The 13,309-nt window shown below is 44.1% G+C and overlaps 1 protein-coding gene across 1 annotated transcript in view; it reads left to right on the top strand.

Moving 5' to 3' along the window:
• The window catches only part of LOC134848245 (surfeit locus protein 4-like), a 284,837-nt gene that overhangs the window by 242,854 nt on the left and 28,674 nt on the right, over positions 1-13,309 (top strand). The gene's annotated exons all lie outside the window — the stretch shown is intronic.

The raw sequence follows: 13,309 nt of genomic DNA on the forward strand, positions 1-13,309 counted from the left end.
AAACAATTCAGATAAAAAGATATTTATTCTAAAACTTATTAAAATCAATTGGTTTCTAAAATTTTGGAATTCAACCTAAGATTGGACAGTCCAAACTTTGGATCTATTCCCAAGATCGTCATCTAGTTGTTCATGGTCACTAACCCCTACTTACCCATGATCTTAATAATCTAACACATAACATAACTTAACATACATATTAATTGCAACTTAGTCTTTGACCTAACACTCTTTCGCACCTCACTCAGCCTATACTTAGGTAATATTTCTTGTGTAGATATACTTGTATGTTCGTATCAGAGAATACCACGTGTACAAGCGCGTACAATTCCCGAGGATGCAGTCTTCCTCTGTTTGGATCGTACACTGGAAGCGAGAGCTCCTTCACGTCCATTTCAACAAGGAAGTCCCTCAGCCTCGTCAAAGACAAGACTAGGTTTTCTGGGTCCACGTGCTGCTTCTCTGTCGCCCTCGTTACCAAGAAGCATAAGTATTTTCCCGGTATCTGCGACACCGCCGGAGGTAAGGCTGCTACGCCCCCTATCCCTGGTCTTTGCTTCCAAAGGAATTCCACGTTTTTGTATTCCCTCTTAAAATCTGCCGCTAGCGCTGTCCTAAAACTCATGTCTGCGGTGATCGCTATCGCACATGTTTGTGAGTATGAAATCACTGTCTGTTAGTATTATGTTACTAGAATATTCATTCGGTAAATTAAAATATGACTCAACTACCCTGCCTATGCCAGGTTTCTTAGGTTCTTCGCCTGTTTCTGCTTCTAAGTCTCCTGTTTCTCTTGCTATTCTTAATTTTTTATTATCAAGTTTTCAGTGTGGGTAAGTCCTACCCCCACTCCCCGGACAAAAATATCCATCGACGTCCCCGTCGATCGCATACCGGGTATCAAGTCCAGGTTAGAAGCTGGAATGAGTAATCGTCCTTCCTGGGCAGCCCAGGAAGAATCATCTCGTCCAGTCTTGATGTATTTCATGCTTTCACGATCTACGTCTTGAATCGTGACGCTGGTTTCCTCTGGATCCGAGGTCGTTTCATTCAGCCACTCTAAGACACGCAGGTTCGTCAGGTCTTTTTCATATGACTGCTGTTGCTCATCGTCGAATTCTACCTCGGGTTTCGACCAGTCGTCAACCCACTCATCATTGTGATCATCGACTATGTCAATGTCTTGTGACACAGTTATTTCCTCTAAACCCACTACTTCCTCCACTATTTTCTTTAGATCTATCCTATCCACTACAAAGTCGTCACCGTAAGGATTGTATTTCTTCCTTGGTCTCGTCCCGCCCTTCTGACGAGTCTGCATCGTGAACGGAAGATCTGGTTCCAAGTTCTTGGGAACCTCTGTCTGTTCGGGATCCTGCCAATCTTCCTCTGCGTAGGGTAAGGTTTCATCGTCTGCTTCGATCTGTTCGTTTGGGTCCAGGTCCAATGGTGTATCCGTACCTTCCTCTACGACTTCGTTTCCATCGTTCTTCTCCCTGGTTTCCTTTTCATTGACCTCACAAGCAGGATCCATCATTAGATAATCCCCTTCTTCAATGTCTGCAGGTATACACCAGTCTTCTGTCGATGGATTGTGTGGCTTGATGTTCTCGTAGTGGGCGGCTCGGCCAGTACTCAGTCTATAAAAGCGTCCCTCCTGGTGCACCTCCGTAATCATGAAGGGTCCCCTCCATTTTTTAGAAGCTTCTTTGTCCCTTTCGGTGGTATAACGTTCTGAAATACCCATACGTAGTCTCCCACCGAGTAAGCTTTTGCGCCAGCTGCTTTCTTGTCGAATCTTTTCCTTTGCCTTGCCTGTGCTTGCTGAGTATTTCGTCTGCACAGATCGTTCAACTCCTATTGACGTCTGATCACATCCCTTACGTAAACCTGTGGAGATGTTTTCTTTCCCTCATACTCTGGGTAGAAGAATGTCAAGGGTAAAGACTTCTCGTGTCCCGTCAGCATCATGTGTGGACTGACCTCAGTGGTGGAGTGTGGCAACACTATCGCGTTATATTTGTATAAGACCTTGTCTTCTTCTCTTCTCCTGCAAGCCACGATCCCGTCCTTGTTCAGATATAATCTCCCCTCCTTCTGCATGAAGTATTGTCTCAGGATCCTATAGCTGTCTTCTTCCAGGTCACCTTTGTCTGGTGCACCGTTTTCTATCCACCTTTTTAGGTTGCTTGTCATGCGATCATTTCTCTGCGCCCTTAGAAGGTCCGAGAGTCTGTATCTCGCCTTCAAGTACGTCTTCATGACCCTCATCTGACTATTCAGCTCGTTGGGCTGATGTGTGTCTTCTTCCATCTTAACGCACCAAATCTTCGCCAACGGTTGTGTTTCTTGCTGAAACGGTTGAAGATCAGTCCTGACTGCCTCTTTCTGTGGCAATAAGCTCATCGACCGCTTTGATACTGCTATTGTTTCTAAGTCATCCGCTGCGTTGTCAAAGACTCTTTCACTTGGTATGAGGTAGCGATCACTGTCAGGATCCTGGTACACCTCTCTGTCCAGATCCCTCGCCCGAGTTTCCACTAGTAGCGTGTGAATCGCCAGTTCTGACAGTTCTGATCCCGAGGTCAAATTCCTGTCTGAATAGGTATCCATTCCTGAGTTTCGGGAATCATCATCCGTCGAAGAGGTTGTGCTGGAGACTGCGAACTCCCTCAGATCATGTCTGTGCTTTCTTCGCATCCATCTGAACTCCCCGGACAAAACCTTGTTCTCTAGGTCCTGTTTCTCATCAGGAATTTTCTCGTCTATCTCAGACTCCCCGGACAAATTTTCTTGTCCCGGGTGTTGATCTTGTGATCGCTGGTTCTTTTCATCATTCGTCTCCCCGGACAAATAGTCTTGCAGCCGATTTTGTTCTACCTTTTTACCTTCCTTATCCTGGTCCACGAAGGTGACGGTTTTCTTTCGCTTGCTGCTTCCCTGTTCTTTCTGTCCGTAAGAAGTACTGGTTAAAATCTCTTGGGGTATTGAGGATACTAGTTGCTGAACTATTGTCCTACAATCCCTCTCATTCTCTTCGTGCTGTCGTCTGGACGGCATGATCTTCACCTTCTCACTGACTGTTAGCGATGCCACTGCTGCTGTCCACTCGGGGTCATCTCTGGTCACTTCTCTTTCTAACAATCCACCCAGCATCCGCATCACTTGTGGTGTGACTTGCACCGTTTTATCCAGTAATGAGAGGCTGTTTATATTCATGCGAGAGAGTTCTTGCTGGACCAGGTTCGAGCGCAGCAACAAATCCAAGGGGACCGGGTCCTCCTTGGACAGGATCTTTATCTCGGCTGCTTTCTCTACAGGTAACTCAGGGTGCCCTGGAATTGGATGTCCAGACTTATCCAACCATCTCGTTAAGGGAAGCGCTTCATAAGTTTCTTTGTCCAGAAACGAGAATCCCTCCTTTATTTCCGCCTGATTGGCCTGTTTCTGATCCAATCTTTAATAGAACTCAGTTACTTGCTGAGGCTGTCAGCATTCTGGTGTTTATCACGCATCCTATGTTCGATTATCATATGGTAGCCATCCAATCTTACTATCCATCTACCAATATAACTCTGATCCATCGAGTAGGTTTTCAACCAGGATAACGCTCTGTTGTCCACGCGTAACTTGAAGGGAGCGCTCCCCAAGTATGCACGGTACTTTTCCACGAAGGTGACTACTGCAAACATTTCTGCTTTCGGTGCGCCATATTTCATCTCTGTGTCACTCAAGACCTTGCTGCCGTATGCAATGGGACGGAGAACTGTTCTTCCATTCCATTCTTGCTCTTGATGCAAGATTCCTGAGATGGCCACCACCGATGCGTCTGTGTCGAGAACATACATGCCCTTTTCTGTAGGCATGCCCAGCACTGGCGCTTCGCACAGTTCCCGCTTTATGTTGTCGAATGCAACCTGTGCCTCATCGTTCCATTCGAACTTCTTCCCTTTGTTGCGCATCAGCTTCTGCATCGGATACACCTTGTCCGCATATCCTTTAATGAATTCTCGGTAGTAATTGGCAAACCCTAGGAAGCTCATGAGCTGTGTGTCCGTTCTGGGAGCTTTCCATGTCAACACTGCTTCCACTGCTTCCGGGTCCGGCCTCACACCATGCCTATCCACCATTCTTCCTAGGTACTTAATTGAGTCCCTAACGATTTCACATTTCGATGGTTTGCACTTTAATCCTGCTCTTTTCATGCATCCAAAGACCTCATCGAGCCTATCAATGTGGTCTTCCAGGGTCGGTGTCGCTATGACTATGTCATCCACGTAACACATCACGAGATTCCCGTACTTCTTGGTCACTCTCGTCAACGCCTGAGCCATCAGTCTTTGAAAAGTGGCCGTTGCATTGCACAAGCTGAAGGGCATCCTCTTCCACTGGTACAACCCCAATTCGCACGCGAAACCGGTTTTTTCCCTATCCTTCTTCCGCAAAGGAACCTGCCAGAAGGCAGAACCCAAGTCCAATGTGGTGAAGAACTTTGCATCACCAAGCTTAGAGAGGCTCTCGTCTATTCGCGGTATCGGGTACGCATCTTTTATTGTTACCGCGTTCAAGTAACGAAAGTCGCAACAAAATCTAAGCTGCCCCCTTTCTTTTTCGCCATTACTACCCCGCAAGCCCATGGCGATTTCGAGGGTTCTATCATGTCGTATTCAAGCAACATTTCTATTTCCGCTCGGCACGCTTCCGATTTGTGTGGTGTCATTCGTCTCGCGCCCTCTCTGTGCGGAACGGCACCTACTTCCAGCTCAATTTCGTGTTCTACGAAGTTACAGCAACCGATGTCCGCTTTATGTTTCAAAAATACATCTGCGTTCCGATATAAAACGTCCCGCAATTTTTCAAAATCTCCCTCACCTATTTTCCATTTTAAATGTTCTATCTCTGGCAAAACCGGTTTGTCAGATTCTAATTCATATGACGATGGGCGTTCCGGAAAATTCGAGCAGCTTGATAAGCCGTCGTCCGTTTCGGATTTCATTGAAAACAATTTATGAATAGATTTTAATTCATTAATTCTCTTTAAAATTTTATCTTTATTTGCATGATAAGGACAGTCTTTCACACTATATTTCTTCAAGTTTTGTGTCTCCTCATAGTCGGTCCTCATCGGCAAAGCGTAGCCAAGCTTCTTTCCACGCTGGATTGAAACCGTGGTGTCCAGTGTGTTCAACAACACACTGACACACAGTCCGTTTCGCGTTACCGAGAAGCTCCGGCCTAAAATCACCGAACTCTGACTATTTGGATTCGGTACTAAGCAAACCTGTTTACTATCACTCAACGAATTTAAATTTCTCATTCTAAAAATTGCTACTACAGCTTGTCCTGGTTGTAATTTTACTTTTCTATCCAAAAAAACTGGTACCTTATTTTCGTCTGTTATTATCCTATTAATTGGTCTCTTAACATACTTTCGGTCCGGGTTTCTAATCCGTATTGGACCGTTGTTCAAGTCAATCATCACGTCAAAATTCCTGACAAAATCTCTGCCCAAGATGAATTGGTCGGCGTCGTCCAGATTCTCTACCACCAGGAAGCTCATCCAAAGATCTCGTCCTCCCATATGAAGGACCGTTATCGGTGTTCTTCCGGCTACGTAGATGGCTCCTCGATTTGCGGCTGCCAGTCGGAGATTCGTAGGAATCAGATCTTCCCGCGTGAAGCCCATTCTTTCCCAAGTTTCTATCGGCATCACACTCACTACCGCTCCTGTGTCCAGAAGCCCTGTGACTCCGATTTTTGTTCCGTTGGTGTCGAGCAGGTGTGCTGTCACATCTGCTTCATATCCAATGTGTACTGCGTCTTGTTCCATCATGGCGTCATGGCCTATCCTGCGGACCTTGAGTTCTTCTTCTCCCAAATAGATCTGCCCCATTTGGTCATCATCTGTTGTTACATAAGTCCTGGTGTATATACTGATTCCATCCACGTTCAGCATTATTTGATACGGCCCATAGACTTCCAGGTAGCGTCCATGAAGTTTCTTCATGCGATGGCCACCCGTCGTTATTAGTGCTCGCACAGCTCTCGACTCGGTGCGTGGCTCCACCTGTCTCAGATAATCTGCATATGTGTCCAAATGCATCAAAGTGAACTCGGATGGCTCACTCAGATTTCTGATTACCTGATGTCCAGCCACTGAGATTATCGACTGTATCTTGCTTCCCTGCGGCACCATGCCGAACCTCTTACCGGAGATCACTTTAAGTTTCATGTCTAAACTGCTTGGTGTTTTCGTCTCTTCGAACTCCGTTGCTTCGAAGGTATTCAGTCGCTCCTGAAGCTTTTCATTTTCCATTTAAAGTTTCACTTTTTGTTCGATCTCTTTCGTCACCAATTCCTGTTGTACTCTGTTTAGAGCATCCCTTGCGGCTGCCTTATAATCGATCTTGAAGTCCTCAGCCGCAGTTGCCGGTTCCGGCTCACGTGTCTCCCCTGTTACCGCTTGCATTTTCTTTGCCGCCAGCTCTTGAGGTTTATCCTTTCTGCGTGCCTCCGCTTCACTCAAAAGTCGAGCCTTGCTGGCTTTCACTCCTGACAAAGCTTCTTCATGTCTTGGATGCTTGATGTCTGCCACTGCATCCCAGAATTGCGGACAATCTGATTTAAAATGACCTTCCAAGTTACAAAAGGAACACTTCGGGCCGAATTTCGCAATTACTCCTCTCATGAAATCCTCATGGTCCAACTCTGACGCATCTTCGTCCTCGAGGCTAAAGCCTATTGCTTTCATGCCTTGTTATTAAGCTGGGCATGCTGACACATGATGGTCTGTTGAACTGCAATTAGCACAAGAACGTCTCTTGTCCATATCATCCCTCGGTTTGTACCAATTGTTCCCTTGGTTTGCTGGTCCGTTGTTAAAATTTCCATAATTGTTCTTGTAATATCCAGATCTCGAAGGAGGTTTCAACAAAAGATACTCTTTTGATTTGAGCCTCAACTCCTCCGGTGTTGGCGCATTAGTTGATAGTGGTGTGTAATGTGTTGCTAGCATCGTGCGAAGTTCATCATTTTTCACATCATCGATGAACTTCGAGGCTACGGCCAGGTTCATCCTTCGGTTTGACTCATCCGGTTGGCTGCGTCTTCTCAGCATTTCCAAATCATCGAGAAACTTGTCTATGGTTTCATCTTCTCGTTGCCTCAGTTTCTCGAAGCGCATCATCGCCTGGTGCCCCTGCAACCCTGATCCGAAACGGTTTAACAAGATTTCGAAGATTTTCTCAGCAGTGTCACGTTGATACTGTTTCTTGGCCATGACACAGTTCAGGGCTGTCCCTTCTAAGTTGCTGGTGAGCGCGCTGCATTCCTGTCTCTCCGACAAGTCCTCTTCCTCGAAATGCAGCTTCATTACCTCTATCCAGGTATCAATACAGCCATCAGATTCATCTTTGTAGCATCTTGGCTTCTTAAAGACTCTTCTGGACTTCTCACTGCGTTCATTGGTTCTAGATAACCGCGTCAGGAATGTCTCCAAAGACCTGTTCAGGGGTTCAAATGCTGTGGCCATTGCCGTAGCATCCCTTGAGTGTCCCGCTTGAGTGTCCTCACACCTCGTCGAAGGCTCTGTGTGCGGTGCATCCCTGCAATCCGAATCGCCGTGAGTGTTTCCCGCTTGGCCCACATGACTCCTCCTCGGGCTCGCATGCCCCCTGTTGCCGGAATCACTTCTCCCAGTCGAATGTGTGCCTTGCGTTGGTCGTTCGTTAGAGGTTTGTCTGTTCCCCGTTGAACTTGCTCTACTGTTCGGGCCCCATGCTGCATTACCCCTTGTGGCATAGCCTGATGAACTGCCCCTGCCTCTAGTGGATCCATACGTCTTTCTCCTTTGATGTTCATTGAAGTTCACCCTCGGTTCCCTACTGGGACCTCCCGAGTTCGGCTCTCCTTCTTTTGGTCCACTCTTGCTGCTTAGTAGCCCGTTCAACCTATCCATGATAGCCTGAGTTCGCCTCTCCATCATCGCATCTATCTTTGTGTCAAGATTCCCAAGAGACTGCTCTTGCTGAATTCTTAACTTCTCCATGTCGGCTCTTAAGCGTAACTCCCTCTGTTCCGCCTCTCTTGTCATTCGCGACAAGTTCCTCGTCATATGTTCGTCCGTTCTTTCTTTCAAGCGTTTTTCGCTCCTGCCAACTTCTTGTCTGTTGCGGTTTATTTCTTCCCGCAGACTTTCTCTTTCAATGTGAACTGCTCTTTCTAGTCCACTCATCCTTATCGACATCTGCTCATTTTGTTCTCCTAAACTGTCCACTATGTTGTTTAAGGCTTCCTCTAGTGCTGCCCCGTTTTCCACGAGTGGCGTCACTAGTGGTGGTGTGACCCTGTCGGTCCCAGGTAACTTCGTGCTTGTCGAGATTCGGGCCTTGACTCTCTGCTTCAACGTCTTTTCATTATTTATTTCAGGATCCATTAACGCGTTGCCGAGCCCTCTGGTTCTACTCTCTCCAGGTTGTGGCTCCGAACTTGCCCTAATCAAGAAGTCTTTTGACTGGCCCGGTGTGTTTGCCTCTTTGCTTATCGTTGTCACTACACCAAATTTGTCCATGGTTCCAGTCTCTCTTCCGACGTGTGTCTCACTCTCCTGGATCGAACTATTGAGGCTGACTTGAGATCCAAAGTCCCCTTGCTCCTCTTCATCCTCTTCCTCCTGGGACTCACCATCGTTTCCTGCTCCTCCTCCCATGCTGAATGGAAAGATGTTTCCAAAGGTGTTCTTCATTCTTTCTGAGAACGATGATGACGTTGTTTGTTTCCCAGTTCCGCTTGCCATCATAGTGTTGTCTGTCGGAGATCTTCTAGTTGCCGCTACTTCAGTTGAGATGTCGGACAGTTCCGACATCTCTTCCCGATCCAATGTCCCGGTGGAAGTGGCAAAATCGTGGCCTTGTTCTACCGGAGTAGATTCACTCGCCAGCCTTCTCCTCTCCCTTCCAGTCCATTTACTTCCTGGTTGTCGTTCGTGGTATGGTCCATATTGAACTCCACTTCTAACAGTTCTTTTCGTTCTTCCGAGGTCTTCTGACTTCTCGTTTCAACCATTCTGCCTGAAACCGTCCCCCTTTTGTCAGACCGGGATCGCTTGATCCAATCCACAAAAGGATCGGTCATCGTTTTTCTTTGCTTTTCAGGTATGAATTTCCTAGAGCTATTACCTCGTTTTGGTATCCTTGACTTGTCTAGACTCATTCTCTGGTTGTCACTTTCCAATGCCTATTCTTGACTCAATTGCTAGAGACCTTATAGTTTTATTAACAATAATAATGACACAACACAATAAATTTCACCAGATTCTATTAAATAGTGACCACGAATTCCTGTATGTTGTCAGAGTACAGTTTGTATAAAATTTATTCACACTAACCGAATATCGGTGGTAAGATTTGAAAAATATCACAATATGATGTTATCAGTCAATTTAAAAGATAGTGTACTCACTACCCAATTAAGCACAGTTTATGTTGATTTAAAATAAAAAAAAACAAAATATATTCATTTAATGTCAAACTATGAATACCTCTATGAAAAAAACGTATGTGTAATGTACTCTTAGTCGGTCGCAGTACAATAGTCGAACCTGTCTTTTAAAGAAAAAGTTTTCCCTGCTCGGTGCTGTACCAAACAGACAAAACTTTGAAGGCAGTAATTTTCTCAAGTGGGCGTCTATTGCACCCACCGAGTACTGTGTTACCTATCTGCCTTCGGACTGCCCGAGCTAGACCTACTAAAATCCTCAGGGCAGTCACTTTTCCCAAAAACGTATTATGTTTCAATCCACACCAATGAATCACGCTCTTTTTAATTTAGACTTAGTGTCGCGAATATCCGAGTTCGGACCTGTTTTGTATTAGTCTGGTTCTTATTGAAAGGCAAGTTACCAGTGCAGTCACTGATAGCTAGCCTGTGTGCTAATAACCTAATACCTCTCACTTTTTAGTCTTTCTTTCGTCTACCTAAGTCCTTAAATAAAAAAAATACCCCTCCGGATTGGCACAAATAGGACCCTTCCGGACTAACAAAATCTAGACCCTTCCGGATTGGGACCCCTCTGAGTTGGTTAATATAAGACCCCTCCGGATTTGGACCCCTCCGAATTAGCAACTATAAGACCCCTCCGGATTCGGACCCCTCCTAACTTGAAAAATCTTTGACCCCTCCGGATTGGGAGCCCTCCGGTTTTGTAAAAGTAACTTTTCGGAGTTTACATTCTTTCAACCTATACCCCTCCGGATACGTTCTCCGATGCAATTTTGCTCTTTCAATTAACTAGGAAGGGTATGTGCTACTCTGCTAGACCCTTCCGGATTGAAGTTAAGCCTCTTATTTCACAATTCACACTAACGGTGAAGGGTCCTATCGCTCGCCTAACTTCGGCTCGATTAAGGTTTTGCTGTGCCTTTAGCCTTCCTTTTTCGTCTAGAACAGCCTAAAGTTACTTTATTCAACCGCTATCACCTTTTAGTAGGGTTATAAGGGCTTTTCTAGAAGAAATTTATAAAACGTGAAGGGTGTACCCTTCCAAATTGAGGAATTTGCTAAAAACAATCTCAAAAAATTTTCACGCTTCCTTTTCCGAAAAACTTTTGTCCCTATCAGTAAGCTCAGCTAATTTCTGATCTATTGGTACCAAGATAAACTCGATATGCCCAGTAGTTCCAAAGTTATTAACCAAAACGTCTTTTTTCTAAACTCAAAAATTTTTCTCTCTTATAGGTTCCGCCTAACTTTTTCCGCAACTTAACCCTACAGTACAAGCCTCACAAACGGCTACAAAACTGATCGTAACGATCCTGACTGATATAAATGCCTGTAACAACAATATATCTATCAACAACAAACGGGGGGGTTGGATCACATCTTGTCTGGGGGGATGACTTCTACTGATTTTTCACTTTTTTACTGTTTTTGGTTTTTTCGGCAATTTTTTATGTTTTTTGTTTTTCTTGGGTACTATACTACTTTTTGTTTGGTTTTACTTATACCTTTAAGTGTTTTTGGTCACAAACCACTCAGGGGATGAGGGGTTTGCGATTCCCCCCACCCTTCCTGGTTCGTGAATTTTCGGTCTTAACTAGGTTAAAAAACTATTCACGGTAATCCGGAAGGCTTCCGCGTTCCGAACTACCCTTCCGCCCGGCGGTTTAGGCCTATTAAGGGCGTTAATGTGAGCATTCGCTCGGCGCGGAGTGCTCGTTAACGGTTCTGCCGGTCATGATGTTAAAAAGAATAACACCCAGGAGCGCCATAAAAACATGTATGTAACATTCGCCCGGAAGATACATATCGACGGAAAACAAAACTAAGTCTTGAGACGACTGGCTAACGTCTAAACAGAGCTTTGCCTGCTTTTCACCGTCTCTACCAAGCCAGTACTTTTCGGTGGTCTTTTGCAACATCGGGTCGACAAAAACGTTACTGCTTTCGGCTTCGGTCAAAACACTCAAATTAACTAGATTACATGCAGAAATAGTGAGCTCATGGCTGGGTCTCAGTATCCCCAGACCACGAGGTCAATCCTAAAAACAGGGCTACTACTCATTATATTACTATTGTTTTTGTTCAGTAGATAAAAATCATCATCTCCATCGAAGATGGATTAACCCTTTCCCCCAACTCCTAGCTTCTCATCCCTATCAAAATGAATCCAGATATTAATTAAATTCAAGTCAGGACATGACAGGAAGCTAAAAGTTTATGCAACAGGATAAAAGTTTCAGTTCCTTTACCCTTCCGGATTGATGAATCCGCTGGATCAAGCTCGCTAATCCTGATTTTCTCCCAATCCGGAAGGCCGTCTCTCACCCTTCACCGTTGTTCGCAACGGCCTTGCAACTATTGTTGTAGCAGCACAATAGTTGCAACTCGGAGTGTTCTTCTGTTACTCTGTAACTCGTTGTTGTTTTCCGATCTCAATTTCGTTGTTGTTGCTAGCGCAGCTAATGTTGTTCTCTTGTGTTCTTCTTTCTCGTTTTTGCCAAAATAGCCGTTTCTGGCGTTTCTGAGAAATATGACGTCATAATTCGAAATTTTGAAATTTAAAAATACTAGAATGTTCCAGCCCTCACCGTTTGGCCAATCGTTCCAATAACGTTCTTAGTTCTTAATAACCACAAATCCGGAAGGCTTACTGCTAAAAATTCGAAGTCAGCACAAATTGCATTTTGGCCATTCTGGTCGAATGCCACATTGACTGCGATATGATTTGAGTGAATTCTGTTTCTTATTCAACAATTGCTGACGTTCTGAATCGAACCATTCCGTTTTCAATACATTTTTTGGTTTAAAATTACGAACAAATTTTTTTTCGATAGGAGCATGTTGCTGAAGCTGAAGGGCACTAGAAATTAAATAAATCATCGTCGAGAACATAATTTGTGCGTCTGTACATTGATATAAGAGATACCAAGGAAGAGCGGAGAGTGTATTGCAAAAATCATTTTTCTGATAATTTTTTTTTATTGAAAGTCGAAATCATCCTCGGTAAACTTTTGCCGCATTTTATGTCCGTCAAAATAAATGAAGCAAAATGGTCGGTTTTATAAGGTGTATCAAAACAAAATTCAATGCCGTTTTTCTTCATAGTCACCGATAATGTAGTCGATATGAGTTTTAGTTGAGGAACTAATTCTGGTCTCATCGTTTGGACAAAAAACCTTCAACCCATATGGAATAATTATAGAATCTAAATTTTCTTTTTCTTTGCTATCCAGATAATTTATGTTATAATCACCCAGAAGCGTAATTTTATTAGAAACTGAAAATGCATATTGGATTTCGGAGGCTTTTCAGTTTCTAATAAAATTACGCTTCTGGGTGATTATAACATAAATTATCTGGATAGCAAAGAAAAAGAAAATTTAGATTCTATAATTATTCCATATGGGTTGAAGGTTTTTTGTCCAAACGATGAGACCAGAATTAGTTCCTCAACTAAACTCATATCGACTACATTATCAGTGACTATGAAACAAACGGCATTGAATTTTGTTTTGATAATATATGTGAAGTAAAACATGGTTCAAAGGTTTTATTTCACACAAGAAATGAAATGAGTTTATGATTACAAGGTTTCATAAGGAATTGTATTGAGTTTTGAAAATTGTTTAGTTGCGTTTCTTTTCTCCAGTATAGACTCCATTTACTAGTGAGCTCCAAATAGTGAACTCGCGACAATGATCATCCTGGCTGCTCTTATATCAAACCTTAAAAGACACTATTTAATCAGTGGCTTGACACTGGTTTAACAAATGGTTTGGCACGGTTTTTTTTTCGATTTCACGGTACTACT

Source organism: Symsagittifera roscoffensis, chromosome 6 (assembly GCF_963678635.1).
Source record: "Symsagittifera roscoffensis chromosome 6, txSymRosc1.1, whole genome shotgun sequence".
NCBI lineage: Eukaryota > Metazoa > Xenacoelomorpha > Acoela > Convolutidae > Symsagittifera > Symsagittifera roscoffensis.